Below are 21,165 nucleotides of genomic sequence, written 5' to 3'. Positions count from 1 at the left end.
CTTATCTTCAAAGTGTACTAATATTGGTCTGAATGATGTGTCTTTTGATGATCTTGATTGCAAACAAATATTTTTAATATATGATTTTATTTTGATATTGAAAAGATTTATTGTGCTTCATATATACATTGCTGAAAAACCTTGATTAAGAAATTGAGTTCTATAAATACATATACTTCAATGATCATCTATATATTTTTTTTTCTCTCCTACATTGTTAAAGACTTTCATCAAAATATATATGTATATATATTATTAAAAGAGTGAATGATCTCAAGTCTAGAAATATTTCAGCTCACTCAAATGATTCTTAAAAGAAAGAAAATGTAAATGCTTTTGAAAGAATTTGAGCTTCAAATGAATCATTTTCTGATTAATATTTCAGTACATTTTCTCAAAGATTAAGAGGAAGCATAACTTGTTCTTAAAAGATTAAAAAGAGTGATTGCTATAAATTTTGAATAATTCTAGATCACTCTACATTCTTGATATCATAAAGGTTCAGTTTTATTCACGTTTATCATTAAAATCTGAAATTCAACTAAAGATAAGAGAAAGAATACTAAATGTAAAGTGGTATTAAACTTTGTGCTTCATTGAATATCTTTTGAAAGTTGGATTTTTATCTGTACTTAATTCGTAAATCACTTGTTTTGAAAACTAAGTGAAAAGGATTCCATTTGTCTTAGTATTGGAAATTTACTTTGGAATCTACTAATGAGCTCTTATTGGCTTGCACTTTAGTGTTTCAATCATGAGCCAATTCATTTTAATTGATTTTGATGCTATGATCTTTAAAGGAGTAAAAGAAAGTCTTTAAGAGAGGTTTAAAAGAACTTTCAAAGCCCTGAATTTTATATATCCTACATTGCATAAATTCATGTCTTGGTATCTATGCTCCAATACTTTTATATCATGAAAGAACTTTGAAGTCATTAAGAATTAAGGATTCAACATAATCTTATATTTTTTGAGTATATAAGTTTTGATCTTTATCTGCTCTTATACTATACTCTAAAAATTAATTAGATTGCTCTCATGTTGCTATATACTTAATATATTAAAAAAAAAAAAAGGAGGATATTGGATTTTCATTCGTGCTTTCTTTGAATATTATTCTTGATACTCCTTGAAATAACTTGAAAAAAATTCCATCTACACTTGATTTCAAAACTATCTTTGGAATCTACATTTAGAGATCACTTCTGGCTTACATTCTAAATATCTCATTCCTAAAGCCAAACACATAGAAATAAGATATCATTTTATTAGGGATCATGTGCAAAATGGAAACATATGAGCATATATGCACTGAAAAACAATTAGCCGACATATTCACAAAACCTTTGAGTGAAGATAGATTCTGCACGCTAAGGAGGAAATTAGGCATATGTGATCCGTTTTATTGAAGAGATATAAAAGGAAGCAAGCAGTCTCATGATACATTCCTCCCATTTCTAAAAACCTATGAAACATGAGTCAAACTTGTAATCTATAGATTCCTTACTCATGTATCATTGTCCCAGAAAGAATTTATAAGGATTGGAAGCAAGAAAAATTTTTAGAAGCAAAAAGGAAGAGAAAAGAAAAATTCTGCACTTGGGTCGACCCAACCCAGAATAGGGTCGACCCAACGTTGAGTCGACCCAAGAAAATTCTTGAGTCGACCCAACGTCGGGACCCCACTGTTAAAAGGGGGACCCGTGAGCTATCTAGGGCACTGTTTACCCTTTGTCCTCTTCCGAAAACCCTATTTCCCACTCTCAAATCTTCTCCAATCATCTCCAAACAGTAGATTACTTCAAGATCTTGGAGAAATGGGACCCGAGAGAGCCGTAGCCAAGCGATCCGAGAGAGTCTCACGATCTTGTTTAGAGACTAGGATATGTATCTAGTTCTCATATGTATTTGGTGGTTATCATGCATCTTTAAATCTTGATTGAGGAACATTGTACTTATCTTTATTTTGGGCATTAATGTATGAAAATGTTCCTATTTTGATCAATGTAGTCTGCAGTTTGTTCTTTATTGCATCTTTTCCCATATATATATTTTTGATGATAACAAAAAGGGGGAGAAGAAAAGAAAGAGTATATCAATTTAAGAAAAGAAAAAGTATTTTATTTGAGAAGTAAAGAAAGAGTATTAATTTTGGGAGAAGTAAAGATACGTATAACAATAAGGGGAGAAGTAAAGATAGTGTTTAGAGTATGTAAAGAAAGTGAATAAAGAAGTTATGTAAAGAAAAGAGAAATAAATGGGCAAACAAATTGAAAATCATATAAGAAAGCTTATACATCTAAGGGGGAGCAATTTGTAACAATGAAACTGTTTAAATCAAAAAATTTCTATCACAATTCAGAATTTGGCACATACAAATTCAGAATTTGGCACGCACCTCTCGCACCCCGATACATAACCTGAAACTCATATTTTATCTCAAATTTTTGAAGTTTCATTGTTAATGAATTATAAATGAAAGGGGGAGCCATTCAAAAAGTCAAATTGGCAACTTTTGAATGATATAGGGGGAGATTTCACAAGTATATATGAAAAGCTGAAATTCAGCAATTTAATCCCTTTTATAAACTGATTTTAAAGACAAGTATCAATAGGCTTATACTCTTTATTTTGTAATCATCAAAAAGGGGGAGATTGAGGATGATAGTGTTATTTTGATGATTAACAAGCAATTATCTAGAGTATGCTATAAGTTAAATTGATACTTCATTTATAAGTTCATTACTCTCAGTATATTTGTATGAATTGATATAGAGACATGTCTTTGTTCATTTGAATGAATCTAACCTTGAGATGCAGCAAAGTGTGGATTGAGTCGACCCAAAGGATGATTAGGTCGACCCCGGCACATCAAGAAATCATTTAGCACACTTCTGCAAAAATGGCACAGATGAACAGTGAGTTGGGTCGACCCAAGGAAAACATGAGTCGACCCAAACATCAAGATCCTCAAACAACTCAGAAAATGGTTCTCTGGATTTACTGAGAGGGTCGACCCAAGAAGAAGTTGAGTCGACCCAAGTAAGCCTTGAGTCGACCCAAAGAAAGGTTGAGTCGACCCAAATGAAGAAAGGCTGAAATTCAAGATTCTGAATTTTCTGAAAGTTGGGTCGACCCAAGAAAAGTTTGAGCTGACCCAAGCTTGAGTCGACCCAAGAAAAGTTTGAGCTGACCCAAGGTTGAGTCGACCCAAAGAAAGGTTGGGTCGACCCAAGGGAAGAAAGGTTGAATTTCAAGTTTCTGTGTTTTCTGAGAGGGTCGACCCAAGGAATGTTTGAGTCGACCCAAGTGAAGGTTGGGTCGACCCAAGGACAGGTTGAGCCGACCCAAACACGGGCTGAACATAACGGCTAGTTGTGCAGAAATGCTTTTTGGACTCCCAACGGCTATAAACGGCTAGTTTCTTCAATCCAACGGTCAGAAAGGACTATTTGGAGGTTGGAGAAGTATTTAAGAGGGAGTATTCATTAGAGGAAGCAAGCTTTTGGGAAAATACATTAAGTGCATTCAAGAGAGAACCCTAGCAAGGCAAGCTTCATCCAAGTGCTTCATTCAAGAATCAAAGAAAGGGATTGAGCAGATTCAAAGAGGCATCAAGAGCTCCATCCTCCCTTGAAGAGTGAAGCATCCTTGACAAAGAAGAGCAAAGCCACTTCAAAGCGATAAATACTTTCTAACTCTTCTTTGTAGTTTATATTGTTTCATATGCTCATTTAGGAGTTTGAATCTTTTCTTTTCATTTGTTAAACACTTTGTAAAGGTTCGTTGGTAAGCCAGCAAAACCAACAAAGGTTTTTGGTGAACCCGGAAAACCAAAGTGCAAAGGTTCGTTGGTGAGCCCGCAAAACCAACAAAGGTTTTTGGTGAACTCGGAAAACCAAAGTGTAAAGGTTCGTTGGTGAGCCCGCAAAACCAACAAAGGTTTTTGGTGAACCCGGAAAACCAAAGTGTATAGGTTCGTTGGTGAGCCCGTAAAACCAACAAAGGTTTTTGGATTGTGAGCCCGGAAAACAATCCAACTGTAATCCGCGAGATTATAGTGAATTCCCAAGGGGTCGCTTGGGGAGTGGACGTAGGTGCTAAGGAGAGCACCGAACCACTATATATTGTTGTGTTTGTGTTGTGCATGTGCTTACATTTATTCTTGCATTATCTTCCATCTTTGTTCTAGTTTAACTCATTCAAATAATTTAAGAAAGCATCCACCGCACTTAATTAAGAAAACTTTTAAAACACCAAAATTTAAAAGAAACCAATTCACCCCCCCTCTTGGCTTGTCACCTTGGGCAACAAGGAGTAAGTCAATTTGAGTTCTTTTTATTAAATATTCTTTTAGCGAGTTGTAAGATAATTTTTACTTTGGAATTTCACAACACACATGGCCTGCACTTCTAAGGGTTAGGTTCAACATTATGTTGTTAAGTCTGGTAGCAACCTTGAGTCCTGATGAATCATACCTATCTAATTCACTATTAAAAAAAAAAAAGTGAATTTAGTCAGGTACATCGAAAAGGGCTACCTATTGTCAAAGGTCAGCGGGTTTGCAATGATGAATCCGAGCATAGGTCCGTAGGGGAGTCTTGATGCCCAACACCTTACGCCATCTGGTGTGGGAGTGTTGACTGAGTGCTCGCTACATGGAGGAATCATTACAAGAGTAAAAGTGCGTAATTTATAAATCTCAAAAAAAAAAACAAAAAAAAAACAAAAAAAAACAAAAAAAAGAGAAAAAGAAAAAAAATAATAATATAATATTGACCTTGAAAAAGACGATAGTGTGAAAGCCGTCGTTGTAAAAATTCGAGTAAACTGGAATATTACAGATAAAGCCCATGAGGTATTAAAGTAAACATCCACAACTCTCGAAATCCTGCAAGATAGGATGATTTTGAATCAGTGATTAAGTCTTATCTGACCAATTCTTGGAAACTACTAGTTTTAGCAGTATTTTGGAGAATCTAAAGCCTTAGCTTGTGTATGGTCCAGACATCACCGAGCACCCAAATATAAATTAGCCTTACAACTCTCTAACGGAAACTTAATGACTTCAACTTAAGTTGCATCTTGACCTAGGATTTGGGCTGACTTAGTAATTAAAACTTTGTGTGCTTTTAAAATTCTTGGCATTAATGCATTTGAAATTAGATTTTATAAAATAATAAAATAAATTCTTTCGACAGCAGTTTGTGGGTATCTGAGCCGGAAACCCTCACGAGACAAAACTCGTCCACTAGGGCCACCTAGGGGTTTAAAGCCTTATTGCATACGGTAAATGCAATCGCGATTCCTGCGAAAGTGAGTTAGTTTTTTATTATTATTTATTTTATTTTGCTCGAGGACTAGCAAAATGTAAGTTGGGGGGTGTGATAAGTGCTAAATAATGCATAAATTAATATCTTATTCATAGCACTTATCATTATTTTAATTCACATATTTTGTAAATTTAACTAAAAATTGTGTTACCTTCATCATTGCATTTTAATAAATTATTAAAGGTAATTCAAGTTTTACTTAGTCATTTACTGATTGAGTCTAATGGATGCAGGTCAAGTCGAATTGATTTAGGATGATCTCTGAACCCAAATCGCATGCACCCCACAAATCAAGACCCTCTGACTCGTTCCAACTCTTTTTCCACATGATCCAATTCCTCAAATCCCTTCAGTTATTTGTCTCTCAGATCTCAAAGCATACCATCTATCATCGCACGGATCCCAAAGCTCAACCTATCTCCTCTAATTCACACATTCTCCCTCATGTCCAAATTCATTTTTAGTTTGCCTTGTTCCGGATTAGAGCCGCAACTGTCACAACCTCAAGCAAGCCATTCCGCGACTCTCTATCTCCCAACTTTTGTTACCAAACTTCATCCCGTGAGCATCTAAAAGGATCAACCGAGATCCTCCTTAAGCCAACCTCTTCAACCTCCCTCCGGAACCACTCCTTCCCAGCGATTTTCTTGTCCCGAATCCATGCATTTTCTCCTTGCTCCGTGTTGAATCCCACGAACAAACTCCTTCGATTTCCCATCGGAACAAATTCATCCTCTCCATGAATCAAGCATCCTGTGATCTCTTTCCTTCATTCCATTTCCTTCCCAACATCCCAAACTTCCACACGTGATCCCAACCAAATGCATAACATCCACGGCTCGTCAACCCCTCAACCATCCAGCCGAATCCAGATCCTCTCCCAGCCTAACAATGAATGAGTCCACGCGTTCTTCCCAGCTCTCAACAAATTCTCCCGAGCATCACGATCACTTCACAGCCGTTCCCAACCGTGAACAGCATCTTCATCCTCTTCCTCCGGTTTCAATCGAGTTCATCCCATTCTCCCACGGATAAACCCAGCATCCCAACCGTTCTTCTTCACAGATTCACTCGTATCCCAGCAGTTCCAACGTCTTCCCAATCTCCCAACGTCCAGCTTCATCTTTTCGAGATCCCAACGTCTCCCCCCTGTTTCACGCGTCTTCATCTCTTCCGAATCCCCTGCTCACAGATCAATCCAACCAAACTCCCAGCCGTGTCCACATTCCCTGCATCACAGAACAGAGTATCCTAACCTCCTTCCGGATTCGCCATCACAGCGGTTCTCTGTGATTTATCCAAATCCCTTGCTTCCAGCTGCTCCATCCTCTCAAACGCCCGCTGCTTGCATCCTATCCCTTCTTCGGAACAAATCCCAGCATTCCAAACAAATCCAAAGATCGGCTTCATCCCGTTCCTTCCGCGTCCAACAAACAGAACTCTGTTTCAAAACAGAACCAAGATCCTCCCGAACTCCACATCCATTTCATCCTTGCGAGCTCCATGACCGCAGATCCAGCGAATCAAGCCAAGCGTCCACATCATCTTCTGCATCCAAGGAATAGCACCGACTCCTTCAACGCGATCAGCTCCCTGTTCCAACGACCGGATCGATCTCACATCCTTATCCCTTCCGTGTTCAAAGCTCCAGCTTATCTATGCTTCAACCGATAACCAAACGCATCCTCCCAACATCCAAGATCTTCTTCCGGATTCCCCTGTGTTGAAACAGAATCCCAGCGATTCCTCCGTAATCCGACTTCATTCTTATCCCAAAGCCAAGATCCATTCCATCGCCACGGATTCCTCCCAACCTTCAACGTTCGTTTTCTTCCTCCGAGATCTCCTCACACACCATCAACTGAATCCAGCCACAGCTCCATTCCGTGTCTCCACCGCGTCCAAGGATCACGATCAAGAGTTATCTGCCAGCCTTTCATCCTTATCATGCACTCGGAACAGAAGAGGAGAGAGGGGGAGGTTGCAGCTATAAAAGGGGGAGGCCTCCCTTCTTCGGATCATCATCTCTCGGAGCCGAGACCCATAGAAATAAAAAAAACAGAGGAGGGAGAGAGGTTCGGATATTTTGGGAATAACTTCCCATGTATATAAAAATAAGAATGAAGTGCTGAGGGAGGAAGAAAAGAAGCTGATCATGATGCAAATGGGAGCCCGCTGCTGTGCTGCTGCTGCCGCCCACAACTTCATGGAAGGCTGATTTCTTCTCTAGGGCTGGATGCAGCCCTAACACAGGGACATGGGTTTTATATTTTATTTTATGTTCTTGGAGTTGTATGAACTTGTTGTTTTTAATGGATATCTTCTTTTGAATCATATTTAATTTCTGTGATTTTAAGTATGATGTTCATATAACTGTTCTTCATGATCACTAGGTAAATATAAGATAGTCCATGCTTAGGAAAGATGCGATGTGCTACCACCTTAGATTAGGGTAGACATTTCATGCCAACTGAAGATGGATTATGCCCAAATTACTTTTGTGAATTTTTATTTAAATGCTTATTAGGCTTGTAGCCAATTTGCATGTTAATCCAAGAATAAATTAAAATATAAATAACCCTTGTTCCGATGTTAGTGGTGAATTCCTTGCCCTAGGTTCCTCCAACTGATATCCTTTTAATTGTATTTTCTTTTATTAAATTTTTTAGTTTAATAGTCTTCACAAATTCATCGCTTTAAATATTTTTATTTTTAAAGAAAAACAATTATACCCCAATCCCTGTGGATCGATACCCGTAATCACTATCCAAACTTCCTTTATTTTAGATTCAGAACAAAGCCCTTCCAACCTACCCGAGTGGACCTCAACCACTTTTCTAAAAAAAAAAAAAAGAAGAAATATAAATAATAAAAAAATTCACATATCCTCCCTCATTCCCGTATTCATCTTCCACATTATTTTATTTTTTTTCCTCTTCCCCTGTTTCAGAACAAGCCGCATGATCCTCTGCATCCTCCCCCGCTTCCGCGTTCAAAGAACTCCTCCCAGCCGATTCTGAATCTCAACATCTTCATCTCCTTCCCCGAATAAATCCCAGCTCACGACTTAAAAACCACATGTTTTCCCCCAGCTCCAAAACAGAGCCCATCCCCCAGCTCAGCCGTATCCATTCCTTCCGCTTCCTCCTGTTCGCATTCAATCGCATCCGAGCCTTCTCCGCGTCCCTCCCGTGATGCAATCTTCCCAAATCAGCAGAGATCGTCCCAGCTCACATCTCGTTCATCTCCCTCCCAGCCGGCTCCAATCCGGCGCCCGAAGCAGGGGATTTCTCAGATCATCAAACCCGGATTCCTCCCCTCCGCAATGACCTTCAACCACCAATGGATCAGTCTTCAACATCCGAACTATTGCAAAGATCATTTAGCCCTTATTTCTTGCTCCAGATTTGATTTCCTCCCATGATGCAATCTTCCCAGCGTCCGCGAGTCAAGCACCATCTTCCAAGATTTCCTCCCAGCCGATCACGTCCAAAAAAATCCCCTGTTTCAAGATCAGATCGCATTCAAGCACATCCGCAGCCTTCTTCTCGTCCGCATCCTCTGTGCATCTCAGCGTGATCGATCGTTATTCACCTTCCACCAAATCCAGATCATCTTCCGCGTAGAAGAAGCATCGGATCACGCCCACTGCCCGCAAGGATCCAGCCTTCGCTTCCAACTCTTCTTCGCGATCAACACTTCAGCTTCCGGATTCCTCCCCTCCGCAAAGCCAAGATCCAGCTTTTCCCCATATGAATTATCTTCAAATCCCCCGGATCCAGTCATCCAGCTGGAGCAAATTAGCTCTGCGGAGAATTGAATTTAAATTTTGAATGAAACCGTGAGAAGAAGGGGGGGCTATAAAAGAGGAGATTACTCTGCGAACAGGGGAGGAGGACCGGGAAGGATAGAGGAGTTTTGAAGGGATGCTGGGATGCCAAACATGGGAAGAGTTTTTTTTATTATGAAGATGGGAGGACGTCCGGAAGCCATACGCGGCTAAACGTCCAATCTAGGGCTTGATGAAGCCCTAGTAATGTATCAGGGCATTGTAGTTCTTACTCTTTTAATCTTTTTGGAGTTTGTTTAAATTCTCATTCTCAATGAAAATTTCTTTTATGTTGTTTAAACCTTGAGCATGCCAGTTGCTATTTATATTTGCTAAAGTAGTCTAAGATGATCCATGCATAGGAAGATGAGGTGTGCTGCACCCTAGATTAGCATACTTAGGTAGACACTTCATGCTATACCGAAGATGGATCTTCCTAAAACTCTTTATGTTTTTATTTTAAAAAGCTTGTAGCCAATTTGCATGCCTCTCCAAAAGATAAAAATTTAGAACACAGTCCCTAATGCAATGCTACGCGGTGGATTTCAAACCCTAGATCCATTTAATCTGATAAATTTTAATTCGTACTTATAGTTCAATTTAGTTAATTCAAGTTAGCAAACTCTTCTTTTTGATTTATTACTAAAAAAGATAACTTATCTCCAATACCTGTGGACCGACACCCGTAATCACTATCCTACAGGATACGTGCTATTACGTGGTTTACTTTTGAAATTGAAATAACCGATCAATTTTTGGCGCTGTTGCCGGGAATTGCTAGCATAGTTATTTTTCCTATCATTAAAAAAAAATTAATTGAAAAAACTTTCAAAAATATATATATATATCTAAAATAAAATAAAAATTATTTTCTATTATTGTTACTTTTCTTATCTCCTCTTTCTCTCTCACTAATTTTTAATTTTTCTTTTTATATTATTCGATCAGGAATCGAAGAAAAAAATATGGGATGATCAAAAAGAGAACTGCTGGAAAAGAAATGCTGTAGAGGTTTGCCTAAAAATTTTAATTGCTGGAGAAATTTTCTTTAGTAACCTCTAAACCTTTCTTGTTTAAATTTATTATTAGCTTAACATTTTGTGGTGATTGTTTAATTTTAATTTCAGCAAAATTGTGAATGCATGCCAGATACACATACACCAATTAATCTGCACTTAGTAAGGGCAATCACCCCAATAAGATAAGAGCCGGATTTCATCACCGGATTCTTGCCCAACTTAGGTGAACTCAATCTCACATAGTGTCACTTTAATTAAAATCAATTAGACGTTGGCTCCTAGGGACATTCGAGCTCAATAGGACGAAGATCACCGAAAGTTGCACCAATTTCGCTCTGTGGCTTAGTTGATGTCTAAGCAAGCTTTGTCCCTATAAGGAAGATAGTTCATCTGTTCGAGGCAAGTGGATTTTAAGTGGGACCTTTGCGAACGCATCGTGACCCCTCCACTTACCTGGGAACTTACCTGGTCAACTCGGTTCATAGATCGGATTGGAGGCTTAAGTGCCCTCTTCAAACCAGTTAGGAGCTGTCTAGTGATTTTAGGACAAATACAAGGATTGATGTGTTTTTCTTTTATTGCATGCTTGATTGATCAAGTACTAGTGTATGCAAGGGAGTCGTTCTAGATTATGTGACCTATTACCTTTTGACCTTGAAATAGAACGGACCCTTAGAAATATTCGAGCTGAGATCAGAACAATAGAATCATCCCCACCTCCTGAGATGGCTGAAGAACAACCCAAACTCCTGAGGGAGTAATTTACTCCCACCATTTACACTTCCCCATCTTGCATTCGATTACCTGAAGTAGCAGCTGTACAATATGAAATAAAGTCTAGTGTGATCCAAATGCTCCCATCTTTTTATGGGCTCACCAACGAAGACCCATATAAACACTTGGATGAATTTCTTGAGATTTGCACCATTGTCAAGATTCAGAATTTCACTGATGATGCTTTGAAACTTAGATTATTCCCCTTCTCCTATAAAGATAGAGCCAAACAATGGCTGAATTCTTTAGAAGCCAACTCGATTCGTTCTTGGGATCAAATGCAACAAGAATTCCTAAAAAAATACTTTTCCATATGAAGAACGAACCAGTTTAGACGTGCCATCACAAGCTTCTCCCAAACTGAGGAAGAAAAATTTTATGAAACTTGGGAGAGATTTCGGGACCTAATCCGTAAATGCCCACATCATCAAATACCTAAATGGCAGCTAGTGCAATATTTCTATGACGGATTGACTGAACGAAACCGTCAGATGATTGATGCCGCATGCGGGGGGACATTCATGCTTCAAAATGAGCATGAAGCATGGCAATTATTTGAAAATCTAAATGAAAACTCCCTCCACCATGCTTCCTGTTCTCGTCAAGCATCCCTGAGTTCTCAAAGAAAAGGGACCATTTGTGAAATAAGTCATTCTATGGACCTGTCTAACAAGGTAGATGCATTGTCCCATAAGATTGACCAACTGATGATAGGTGGGCATTACATTAACTCTTTCCAAGCACAAGTGTGTACTATCTGTTCTAGCCCATCCCACCCTATTCATGAGTGCCCTTCAGCGCCCCAATTCCCCGAACTCGTGCAAGAACACATCAATGCTGCTCAAACATAGCCTAGACCGGGCAATGACCCATTTTCCAATACATATAACCCAGGATGGCGGAATCATCCAAACTTTTCTTGGAAGCAGCAAGCTTCGAATACAGCCCAACCTTATTCCCAAAATTTTCAAAATCCTCAGAATTTTCAAACCCCACAAAACATTCATCCCTACCGTCCCTCGACTCAATTTCAACACACTCCTCCTCCACCCCAAAGAAACACAACCTTTGAGGAGAAAATGTTGAACGCCCTTCAAGGTTTGGAAACTATTACACAATTAGTGCACTCTCACACACAATCCATCGCCAAGCTAGAATCCCAAATGGGGCAACTAGTTAATGCACTGAACAAGCGAGAGGAAGGAAAGCTTCCAAGCCAACCACTAAGTAATCCTAGGAGACAATACATGGCTCGAGAAAATCAATTAAATGCAATTCATCATGAACAAGCCAATGCTTTGACTACTCTAAGGAGTGGACGTGTAGTAGACAATAAGATTGGGGAGGACAATAATAAGGAAAGTGAAGAAGAGGATAGAAATGTGTCAAATGAAAATCTAAAACCTTCTTCTTCTTCTTCAGCTAGTCAACCTTCTGCCAAAACTCACATTCCAAAGGCCCCATTTCCTGAAGCTCTTAATTCATCCTCTTCCTTTGACAAAAAGGGAACTTCACTAGAGGAGATGATGGAGGTTTTCAAACAAGTTAAAATCAACCTTCCGCTTCTTGATGCTATTAGACAAGTTCCCTCCTATGCTAAATTTCTCAAAGACCTTTGTACCCAAAAGCGAAAATCTAGGATACATGTGCGTAGAAAGGTCTTCCTAACTGAGCAAGTGAATTCTATTCTCCAACACAACACCCCTCCAAAATTCAAAGATCCTGGTGCTCCCACCATCTCCTGTGTCTTAGGAAATAATTTCATTGATCGAGCACTCTTAGATCTAGGGGCAAGTGTCAACCTTTTACCTTATTCAGTTTATGAGAAACTTGGTTTAGGTGAGTTAAAACCAACCTCGATATCCCTTCAATTGGCTGATCGATCTGTAAAAACACCATGTGGGATAATTGAAGATGTTCTTGTCAAGGTAGACAAATTTTATTTTTCAGTAGATTTCATCGTTCTTGATATGGAACATGAACCTAATCCTAAGAAACAAATCTCCATGATCCTTGGGCACCCCTTTTTAGCAACAGCCAATGCATGCATCAATTGTAGAACAGGGGTAATGAACATATCATTTGGGAACATGAAGGTAAAATTAAATGTGTTCAATGCGGACGACCAACCCGCGAGAAAAATTGAGTATTTTATGATAGACAAAATAGATGAACTCATAGAAAGAGATGCAAAAACTACCTCACTGTGTCTGGCTGAAGACAATAAACTTAGCGCTTATTGGGAGGCAACCCAATTCTCTTAGATTTCTTTAACATTGAGGACAATGTTAGATTTAGGTTTGGAGATATTTTTAAGTATTTTTAAGCATTTTTGTTTTGTTTGCATCTCTTGCATTCGTTTTCACTTCACAATGTCAGATTTAGGTTTAGGGGTCTTCATCTGGATTTTTATGACAAAAAAAGCTTTTAAAACCTAATTTCTATACATTAATGCAAGAATGATAAACACGCAAGGTATATAAAATCTAAAAAGCCCAATGACTAGTCGGAAGTAATATAAATTTAAGTTTTTTTTTTAAAGTTTCTTTTAGGAAGTTGTATGCTAATTTATATTTTGGAATTTCACTACACACTGGCCGATCCTTCTAAGGTCTAGGCTCAACATTATGTTGATAAATATAGTAGCAACCTTGGACCTTGATGAATCTTACTTATCTAATCCAAAAAAAAAGGAAATCATCAATAAAAATGGATTTAGTTAGGAACATCGAAAAGGGCTACCTATTGTCAAAGGTCAAGTGGGCTTGTGATGAGGACTCCGAGCATAAGTCTGTAGGGGAGTCTTGATGCCCAACATCTTATGCCAACTGGTGTGAGAGCTGTCGACAGATTGCTCGTTACACGGAGAAATCACCACAAGAGTAAAAGTGCACAATTTATACATCTTTTCTTAAAAAAAAAAAATTCTGTATTGACCTTGAAAAACATAATAGTGTGAAAGCTGTCGTTGTAAAAATTCGAGTAAACTGGAATATTACAGATAAAGCCCGTGAGGTACTAAAGTAAACATCCATAATTCTCGAAATTCTGCAGATAAGATGATTTTGAATCAGTGAGTAGGTCCCTTTCGACCAATCCTTGGAAACTACTGATCTTAGCAATATTTTGGAGATCTGAACCCTTAGCTTGTGTGCGGTCCAGATTTCACCGAGCACTCCAGTATAAATAAGTCTTACAACTCCCTAACGGAAACTTAATAACCTCAACTTAAATTGCATTTTTACCTAGAATTTAGGCTGACTTAGTAACTAAAACTTTGTGTACTTTTGAAATTCTTGGCACTTATGCATTTGAAATTAGATTTTATATAAAAAAAAAATCTTTGGGTAGAGACAGCAGTTTGTGGGTATCTGAGCTGGAAACCTTCACGAGACAAAACTCGTCCACTAGGGCCATCTAGGGGTTTAAAGCCTTATTGCATACGATAAATGCAATCGCGATTCCTGCGAAAATGAGTTAATTTCTTTTCTATTTTGCTCGAGGACTAGCAAAATGTAGGTTTGGGGGTGTGATAAGTGCTAAATAATGTATAAATTTATCTATTTTACATAGCACTAATTATTATTGTTATTCACATATTTTAAATTTAAATATAAAAAAATGTATTTCCCCTCTTCATTGCATTTTAATAAATTATTAGAGGTAATTCAAGTTTGGTTTAATTTTCTATATTGATTTAGTTTAATGTGTGTGCAGGTCGAGTCAACCCATTCACGAACTAGTCCCAATCTGTTCCATGTGTGGACTATTTTCTCCCACATGTGCATGAAGCTACCCATTCCTTTGTCCACGTCATATTTCCCGTGGGCACCAAGCGTCCCAACTTAGCAAAATAGAGGCCTCTCCCATTTTCTCCATGTATCCAAACTTCCTTTATTTTAGATTCAGAACAAAGCCCTTCCAACCTATCCGAGTGGACGCCAACCACTTTTCTAAAAAAAAAAAGAGAAGAAGAAATATAAATAATAAAAAAATTCACATATCCTCCCTCATTCCCGTATTCATCTTCCACATTATTTTATTTTTTTTTCTCTTCCCCTGTTTCAGAACAAGCCGCATGATCCTCCGCATCCTCCCCCGCTTCCGCGTTCAAAGAACTCCTCCTAGCCGATTCTGAATCTCAACATCTTCATCTCCTTCCTCGAATAAATCCCAGCTCACGACTTAAAAACCACATGTTTTCCCCCAACTCCAAAACAGAGCCCATCTCCCAGCTCAGCTGTATCCATTCCTTCTTCTTCCTCCCGTTCGCATTCAATCGCATCCGAGCCTTCTCCGCGTCCCTCCCGCATTGCAATCTTCCCAAATCAGCAGAGATCATCCCAGCTCACATCTCGTTCATCTCCCAGTTCATCTCCCTCCCAGCTGGCTCCAATCCAGCACCCGAAGCAGGGGATTTCTCAGATCATCAAACTCGGATTCCTCCCCTCCGCAATGACCTTCAACCACCAACGGATCAGTCTTCAACATCCGAACTATTGCAAAGATCATTCAGCTCTTATTTCTTGCTCCAGATTTGATTTCCTCCCGTGATGCAATCTTCCCAGCGTCCGCGAGTCAAGCACCATCTTCCAAGATTTCCTCCCAGCCGATCATGTCCAAAAAAATCACCTGTTTCAAGATCAGATCGCATCCCAGCACGTCCGCAGCCTTCTTCTCATCCGCATCCTCTGTGCATCTCAGCGTGATCGATCGTTATTCACCTTCCACCAAATCCAGATCATCTTCCGCGTTGAAGAAGCATCGGATCACGCCCACTGCCCGCAAGGATCCAGCCTTCGCTTCCAACTCTTCTCCGCGATCAACACTTCAGCTTCCGGATTCCTCCCCTCCGCAAAGCCAAGATCCAGCTTTTCCCCATATGAATTAACTTCAAATCCCCCGGATCCAGTCATCCAGCTGGAGCAAATCAGCTCTGCGGAAATTGAATTTAAATTTTGAATGAAACCGTGAGAAGAAGGGGGGCTATAAAAGAGGAGATTACTCTGCGAACAGGGGAGGAGGACCGGGAAGGATAGAGGAGTTTTGAAGGGACGCTGGGATGCCAAACGTGGGAAGAGTTTTTTTTATTATGAAGATGGGAGGACGTCCGGAAGCTATGCGCAGCTAAACGTCCAATCTAGGGCTGGATGAAGCCCTAGTAATGTATTAGGGCATTGTAGTTCTTACTCTTTTAATCTTTTTGGAGTTTGTTTAAATTCTCATTCTCAATGAAAATTTCTTTTATGTTGTTTAAACCTTGAGCATGCCAGTTACTATTCATATTTGCTAAAGTAGTCTAAGATGATCCATGCCTAGGAAGATGAGGTGTGCTGCACCCTAGATTAGCATACTTAGGTAGACACTTCATGCTATACCGAAGATGGATCTTCCTAAAACTCTTTATGTTTTTATTTTAAAAGGCTTGTAGCCAATTTGCACGCCTCTCCAAAAGATAAAAAATTAGAACACAGTCCCTAATGCAATGCTACGTGGTGGATTCCAAACCCTAGATCCATTTAATCTGATAAATTCTAATTCATACTTATAGTTCAATTTAGTTAATTCAAGTTAGCAAACTCTTCTTTTTGATTTATTACTAAAAAAAATAACTTATCTCCAATCCCTGTGGACCGACATCCGTAATCACTATTCTACAGGATACGTGCTATTGCGTGGTTTACATTTGAAATTGAAAGAACCGATCATACATCCCTACATGAAGGGGCATGATAAGTGGATGGAGGCGTGATCAAATGAAGAGCCATCTCTAGGATGAGGCGCCAACAAAATAGGGAGGCGTATCATGTGAAGAGGTGGTTATGGCATCCTTATCCAAAACACCTCATGCGGCACTCTCCTTTTTCACGCCATCATAAGTCCATCTTCACGCCATCTGATGTTGACCAAGTCAACATCAAATGCTGATCCATCACGCCATGAATCTTGATCATCCATCATCTCTTGATGAAGATCCAAGGGCTAGAATGCAAGGCGCCATGAGTAAGGGGAGTTATGTCATCATCCAACGGTTCTAAGATGATCCAATGGTCCCAATGCAAGGCGCCTCATCATAATCATATTATGTCTTCATCCAATTGCTGATGAAGATCAAATGGTCATGATTAAAAGCCTTTCTTAACCCAATCTAATTGGGTTCAAACCAACTCACCATTATGTCTTCATCCAACGGTAGATGAAGATCTAACGGTCAAAAATAAATGATTTATCAAATCTAATCCAATTAGACTCAAAACAAGCCAATTAGGTGCCAACTTTTGGCTAACCCATATTAGAACATGATCTAATCAAATTAGATCAATTAAGAATCAGATTCAAATCTAATTCAAATCAGATTCGAATCCAATTCGAATCAGGAGCTAAGGTTTGCAACACCTGCTAGGATGTTTATCTTGCAAACATGATCTAATCCAATTAGACCCTTGATAAGTTTCCTTGTGTGTGACCCATTGGGTTCCATACTTAGCCAGCAATAGGTGTGAGTGCGAGTTGACCCAACTTGATTAGAACTCTTCTAATCGATTTAAGTCCAAACTACGCGAATCCAAACTTAACAATTAGAATCTTTTCTAATTGGTGATCGAATTAAACTCATTAATTCGATCAAACCTATAAGACAAGATTGACGTCTAGCAATGTATCATGTGTACCCGAAAAATATGAAATTTGGTGGAAATACCAAAAATATCCTTCAGTGGCAAGTTACCGTGCAATTCAATCCTTTAATCAAACTGCATCCCAAATATGTATATGAGTATGAATATATGTTAAACTCAATTTCATATTCATATTTTTCTCAATCTTTTAATAATAATTCAAATAATGAAACATTAGAAACTCTTTCTAATTTTCATTCTGCTTTGATCAAAGGCTTCCTGAATTATCATATAATTAGAATAAATAGGATGCTATCTTCTCTTACTAGAAGTGATTAATTTCTTGTTGACCTACTCATAATCTTCGTACACAATTCACCATATCCAGAAGACCTCGTACCCAACTTATTGTCATGAATGAGTGTAAACCAAAACATGGGTTCATGTGCATAAAATACCATGGTGATCTCAGGTCATAGGATCAGTTGCACAACTCCCACTAAGAGAATCATCTTTTGACATATAAGTAAGACTTCATAAGATTTCTCTTTGTAGGTCAATTCAGTGAACTCATTCTTCTAATGAGCACCCACATCTTTGTATTAGTGTCTCCACATAAATGATTGTGAGATCAATCACCTTCTACATCGAGCATACATAAGACGTGCCGGTATTTCCGGTAATCATTGATCCCCGACTCAATGTACCAATGACTGGAAATATTTAAGATTAGGAATTTTAGGGTTTTAGGTCTCACTAGTATGATCTCATCATAGCCTCAAAACCATTGCCCTAATCTAAGGAGTTTATCACAAATATAATCAACAGCATATGATAAAACACAATGCCTTTATTCATATTTAAATGTCATGTACATGATTTGGACAAATCAAAAGAAAAACCTTTCGCAATATATATTGCGATTGACTTGTAGGACATCTACTCTTTTAATCTCCCACTTGCACTAAAACCAATCGCTCTTATATTTCATCCCCATACAATCAAAGTGGCGATCGAACTGCTGTTGTGGTAGAGCTTTAGTGAACGGATCTGCTCGGTTGTTCTTTGTATCTACTTGTTCAATGACTATGTCTTGTCTCTCGACAATCTCTCGAACAAGATGGAAGCATCTTAGAATGTGCTTGGATTTGTGATGAGACCTTAGTTCCTTCGCTTGAGCGACAGCTCCAGTGTTATCACAATAAACTGGATCTGGTCCAGCAATCTCAGGAACTACTCCTAACTCAGAGATAAACTTCTTCATCCAGACAGCTTCCTTAGCGGCTTCACTTACAGCAATGTATTCCGCCTCAGTAGTTGAATCAGCTACAGTTTGCTGTTTGGAACTCTTCCAGCTCACTGCACCACCATTTAGGGTAAAAACATATCCGAAGTGGACTTGCTATCATCTAGGTCTGACTGAAAACTAGAATCAGAAAATCCTTCTAGTTTCAACTCAGATCCTCCATAAACTAGAAAAATATCTTTAGTCTTTCTCAAGTACTTAAGAATATTTTTCACAGCTATCCAATGATCCTCTCCTGGATCAGCCTGGAATCTGCTTGTTTATGCCTAAGGCATAAGCAACATCAGGCCTAGTACATAGCATAGCATACATAATCGATCCTACTGCCGAAGCATAGGGAATAGAATTCATTCTATTTCTCTCTTCAGATGTCTTAGAAGACATCTTCTTAGAGAGACGTATGCCATGACTCATAGGCAAGTAACCTCTTTTACTTCCTTCCATGCTGAATCTTTTCAGCACATGATCTATGTACCTAGACTGGAACAAGCCTAGCATCCTTTTAGATCTATCCCTATAGATCTTTATACCAAGTATATAGGATGCTTCTCCCAAGTTTTTCATGGAAAAGCTTTTTGATATCCAAGTCTTGACCGATTATAACATTGGAATATCATTTCCAATGATCAGTATGTCATCTACATACAATATTAAGAAGACAATGACACTCCCACTAGTCTTCTTGTACACACATGGTTCATCCATATTTTTGATAAAACCAAACTCTTTGACTGTTGTATCAAAACGGATGTTCCAACTCCTCAATGCTTGCTTTAATCCATAAATGGTTCTCTTAAGCTTGCATACTTGATTTGCTCTCTTACTTGAGATAAATCCTTCTGGCTGTGTCATGTAAACCTCTTCCTCAAGATGACCATTAAGGAAGACGGTTTTGACATCCATCTGCCAGATTTCATAATCATAGTATGCAGCTATTGCAAGCAAAGTCCGAATAGATTTGAGCATAGCTACTGGTGAAAAAGTTTCATCATAGTCAATTTCTTGCTTTTACCTGAAATCTTTGGCCACCAATCTAGCCTTGTAGGTTTCTACTTGGCCATCTGTGTTGGATTGCCCTGCAACGGCGCAACGATCGCAGCGGAATCCGCATGCCGGGCCCGGTGCATCGCATACGCCGGAACAAGATCGGGTGGATTTCAAAAATTTTCTGAATCAGAACGATTCAGAACCCTTTTGAATTCAGATGGAGACTAAACTAAGATCTAATAATTAATTATGAATTATTAAACTACCAGCAAATTAGAAATATAAAAGTTCAAATGAAGATCTCATCTTTACCTTTGTGCGGGTAGAAGAACACCGCAACCGATGATCGTGGTTTGGTTCCTTTGTAGCCCGCACAAACATCCAGCCTCTACAAGTATCCACACGAGGTTGCTGAAGATCAGAGATGGAGCTTTACCGGGGTGCTAGCTCCTTACAAAAGTCTCTCTTGGATGTTGAAGAAGAAGGAAGAAGAAATCACAAGGATCCCACCTAGTGCAGCCTTCAAAGGAAGAAGAAACTTGATTCTTTTCTCTCTTCCTTTCCTTGCTGATTTAAAATACCAAAAAAAAATTTCCTTGCTGCCCCACGCCTGGGAGAAGAAGTCTCACGGATGCTCTTGTGGTGGGGCTTCATTAATAGGGGTTTTTAAAAGCCTAGGCGCTAGGAATCCTATAGGATTCCTGGCTTCATTCCTTTATTGGTGGGCCCCTTGAAAGAATCAAGGGGCGCTGGCTCCCAGCAAAGAAGGAGAGGGGGCCACGCCCCTCCTTGCCCTCTTGGCTGCCCCCTCTTGCTTATTTTGACTCCTCAAAATAAGGCATCAAGAGGGAGGCTCTATACAAGAAAAAAAGGCTAAATTAGGCAGGGTTTTCAGGGACTCGATCTAGCCAACTCTTGACTAGGATTTGAGTCAAATTTCTTTGGATCAGACCCAACATCATTTGACTCAATTAATAAGCAATAAACGACTTAATTATAATCTAATTATAATTATTTAATTTTTCCATTTAACTCACTAACTCTTAGTGGGTTATTTCAAACATCAATCTCATTGACATTGTGATTCCAAATCACAATTCGACAATCCTAATAATCAGAACCCCTAATGTGTGTGACCTCGTAGGTTCTAATCTAACTGGTAATGAGACATATTGAGATCTCCATCTCAATATCACTGAAACACCTTTCAGTGGACTGAAAACACTTTCAGTTCTACTCATCAGGGTTTACCGATCATCAAGTAAATGCCCGTGAGTTCCGACATCCACAAGTGACACCT

General features: G+C 38.9%; 1 non-coding gene across 1 annotated transcript; it reads right to left on the bottom strand.

The window, feature by feature from the left end:
- Positions 1-11,282: 11,282 nt before the first annotated feature.
- LOC120109315 lies at positions 11,283-11,388 on the bottom strand. Its single transcript, XR_005510250.1, has one exon. It is a non-coding gene; the product is annotated as a small nucleolar RNA R71 (small nucleolar RNA).
- Between the last annotated feature and the right edge of the window lie 9,777 nt (positions 11,389-21,165).

The sequence above is a fragment of the Phoenix dactylifera genome, unplaced genomic scaffold (genome assembly GCF_009389715.1).
Source record: "Phoenix dactylifera cultivar Barhee BC4 unplaced genomic scaffold, palm_55x_up_171113_PBpolish2nd_filt_p 002022F, whole genome shotgun sequence".
Taxonomy (NCBI): Eukaryota; Viridiplantae; Streptophyta; class Magnoliopsida; order Arecales; family Arecaceae; genus Phoenix; species Phoenix dactylifera.
The sequence above is the reverse complement of the archived record's forward strand: the minus strand, read 5'-3'. Positions and strand labels throughout refer to the sequence as shown.